We start from the raw sequence: 4,239 nt of genomic DNA, 5'->3' as shown, positions 1-4,239 counted from the left end.
TGGTTTAGCTCAGTGGATAGAGCATTGGCCTACGGACTGAAGGGTCCCAGGTTTGATTCCCAACCACGGCCCATGCCCGGGTTGTGGGCTCAATCCCTCTGTGTAGGAGGCAGCCGATCAATGATTTTTCTCTCTCATCGATGTTTCTAGCTCTCTCTCCCTTTCCTTCTCCCTCTCCCTTCCTCTCTGTAAAAGAAATCAATAAAATATTTTTTTTAAAAAAAGAAACAGCCTTTAAAACGATTGTTTGTATACTCTAATGGCTGCCGATAGCAGTAGCTCACTTTAGCCAGAGCTGACATGGGCAGTCTTCAGTTCAGTCAGTTGTGTGTGGGTCCTCAGATCTCTTTAGAGGAAATATAGGAAGTGTCATCTTTGTAGTCCCAGAGGTCATGAACTCGAGAAGAAAGTGCAGAAAAAAGGAAAGGAAGTTTGGGTATTTATTGGCTGTGTGTGTGTGTGCGCGTGTGTGTGCGTGCGCGCGCGCGTGCATGTGCATCTCCCCATGTCACATATACTCAAAAACACTGATAAACAAATGTCCATACCATGAACTGTAGAATTACATTGGAAACTAAGTTCATGGGATTTAAATGAGGCACTGCCAGTTACTTGTGATTTTGCGCAAATTTTAGGCATAGCTGACATATCACCTTCTTCTCTTTGAACTTTGCAAACCAAGCTATTATTTATTCTATTTATTCGTACTTTCTCTTGAAAAGTCAATCCTCCATAGACTCTGAAATACTTTTGTTATGTTGGGGGTTTTTTCCCTCTGAATTCCCATCTCTGTGTGCCTTCATCTTCCTGACAGTGAAATGCCTCAAACTGAATACAATATCCCAGGCTTTTGAAAAAGGTCTTCATGGCTTCCTAACAGTAAAGACCTTGCCTCGGCTTTTCAAATCAGCCTTTTTAGAAAACAGTAAACTCACAGCATTTCCTATGGAAAGTCTCATCATAACTGTCCTTTTTCTTTATGGGCATGCCTTTTCCTCTCTCAAAGGTCTTTGTACTCTATGTGGTTCTTATAACAGCTTGACTCTTTAGTAGACATTAATTTAAGTGAATATTTCTGCTTTTCTGTGTACTTCCTCTTTGAAGTTTTCAGTTTTGTGTTGATGTTCTTTTAACTGTTCCTCTTTTCCGTTTTCCAATACTGCAATGACCCTGAGTCTTTGAGAAAATATTTGCAAAGCTGCACTGATGTCTCGTGTATTCACGGCTCTTTTCAGCAATGTTCTTTTCTCTGCAAAGAGTTCAAAGCCACTAACAAGAGCTAAGGTCATACTCAAAACACACCTCTGATTACCACTGAGAAATAAAGGGAGAATGAAAAACAAATTTAATAGTATAAGAATCCCAAAGATACTCAGAGCTGATCTCTTATACATTATAAAGTACCTCATTCTTTTTTCAATGACCTGGTGTGGTCTTCTCACTACATCGCTCTTTCCATCCACCTTGAAAATTTAAACTTTCTCTAATTTCACAAGAAGTAAATGTTTTCCAAATATTGTGGAGTATATCTTAAGTAAAATCTTTCATTTTTTTTTTTTTTTAAATCTTGCTCAACGGCTTCATTTGAGCGTTCCTGCCCTGAAGGTGGCAGTGAAAGGTTTAATTAACAACCTGCTTCTCACCTGCACGCTGAACTCAGCCTGGACAATGACTGAGCATCCTGCTGGTTTTAAATCCTTGGCTCCTTCTTCCTTCTGATTAAGGGTTAGATACTTCCTAATCTTAGCTCTAGCCAGCCTTTGCACAGTCTGCATCATCAAGTTTTCAATTTTAATGGAAAGGTATCTTCTGGCTCTTGCCAACTTCCCTGGTTTTTGCTGATTGTTTTTTTGTTTTCCCAATCTGGCAGAGACCTGTCTAGTTAAACTCCTGAATCAAGATTGCCCACAGGTCATCCCATGCTTTCCAATACCAGGAAAATGGGAAGACACTTGAATGATGGCCACTTATTGCTCCAGATGAGTCAGCATGGACTCTGGTTATGATTCCCACGGTGTCCTTCATGTCTGTGCTACCAATTCCAAACGTGGGGACAGGGAGTCATAGACTTGTCCAACCAGAACGAAGCTCAGTCCTCCCTCCGAGCCTCACAGATAAAGGACTGACGTGTAGCTACGGAGGTTAGGGGGCTTGTCCAGGCCACAAACGTCAGCTAGTGACAGAATAACATCAAGTCTCTGTGTATTCGCATGCGTGTGTGTGACAAATGCTTATACAAACCGGAAACCCTCTGAGTCCTTTATAATTTTGACTCTTTTAATTCTTACGGCAACCTTAAGGCGGAGATACTATTATTATCTGATTTCAAAAATGAGGAATTGAAGCACAAAGAGAGTAAATACCTTGCCCAAGGTCACCACCCTCACAGGCAGCGGAGCAGGGATCAAAACCCAGGTTGTCTGGCTGCCAAGGCTGTGCCCTTAGCCACTATGCCCTCCCTTTCTCTAGCGTCAAACAATCAGTTAAGTGTCATCAAACAGTAATCCTGCTCTAGCAGGTGCATAAATTGCCTCAGTACCGGCGAAGCATCGCCTTCCATCACCAATCAATACATCTTGGTCTCCAAAATTATCCTCGCCCTGGAAACATAAACCTCTTCAAATATTCACCCACGGAGCCGAGGTATGCTTTATCCAGATGTGACCTCCTGCATAAGGAAAAATATAAAACCTTACTCCCTTGCCCTCAGGGGAACAGAAACTGAACCAGAAGGTTATGGCAGATTTTTGAAAATCACTCCCCTGTCTGCTCGGCTCACAATATGTTCCTATGAGCTCCCTTCTGTTCCCCTGGTGGGATCTGAGCATTTCTAAGGCTCGGGTGCAGAGTAAACACCTTTGCTTTGAACAGATTTGCTCTGTCTCTCCTGTTTGCCTGTGGCTGCCTTTTGCTTTTCTAGGGCCGCTGGCATTGAGACATCACGCCAGGCACCTGAGGCAAGGCACGCAGCAAATGTAAATTGCAGTCCTCTATCATTCAGGCCTGCCCTTGGCTGGATCTTCTTGAGCCTGTCACATGGTGGCTTCCCACAAACAGCTGTCAGTGGGCCCTGGGACCATGAGAAGAAGGACCCTCTCACCAGCTGGTAAGAACACAAGAAAACTCAAAACCTCCATAAGCCCACAGTGCCTGGAGAGGTGCCATTAGAAGCCCTTAGCACCCAGGTTATAAACACCATCATCTACCTAGATTTTTATTTTACCGGCAACTAGAGTATCAGAGATATTTACTACCGGGAGCACAACAAAAGCACTCCGGAGAAATATGTTTCTATGACTTACCTGTCTCCTTAATAAATTTTTGTTTGTAAGTTATGAGGAAAAGGACATTAATATTTGTCTTCCCCTAAGACACAGTCCAACAGTTTGACTGAAACCACTATTTATGCTGTGAGAGCATTTACTGACCCTAAGACGTCTGAAGTGCTTTGAAGTGATTTGGAAGGAGTTTTGAGAGATAGTGGGCAAATGCCCTGAAGGGTATTAAAGGAAGTAGATGTCAGGTGTGGGATTGTCCATCTCTGCACACCCACCCGTGGAGTCAGAAAAGGCTGCCAATGTTTTATCTCCAAAGAGCTGTGAATATCCCCATTTGTTTCCAAGAGGAAAGGGCATGTTTAAAAGCAGAAAAACCACCCACCACCCAGTATGTGTAAGGTGTAGAGTACAGCAGAAAATCTGAAACAAGTTAAAGATGGGTTTATAAAATAGCACGGGGGTCTCAGAGAGAATTAATAAGAGGAAACCATCTTTTTCAGAAACATATATCAAATGCCTTCCTTGTGATTATAAAGATACTAGAGACCCGGTGCACAAATTCGTGCACGGATAAGGTCTCTTGGCCTGGCCAGTGATTGGGCCATCAGGGGGAGGGACCATGGGAGCACACTGACCACCAGGGGGCAGCTCTGGTATTGAGCATCTGCCCGCTGGTGGTCAGTGCACATCATAGTGACCAGTCTACTGCTCATTCAGAAACAAAACAAATCTGTTCAATGCAAACGTGTTTACTCTGCATCTTAGGCTTTTATATATATAGACAAATTTGGATCTTTGTGTTAAATGTTGTGGGCTGTCTGTAACTATGACTCAGGGACTTATTTTCTTTTCCTTTAAATTTATATTTAAATTGGAATTCTAATCATGGTGCTATTTACACCCACTGTGGTTCTTTGCTCACACAAGGAAGCCACCCAGGCTTTTCTTTGCACAGGGATTG

This window comes from Myotis davidii, unplaced genomic scaffold (genome assembly GCF_000327345.1).
Source record: "Myotis davidii unplaced genomic scaffold, ASM32734v1 scaffold715, whole genome shotgun sequence".
NCBI classification, from domain to species: domain Eukaryota; kingdom Metazoa; phylum Chordata; class Mammalia; order Chiroptera; family Vespertilionidae; genus Myotis; species Myotis davidii.
This window is presented reverse-complemented; position numbering follows the sequence as displayed.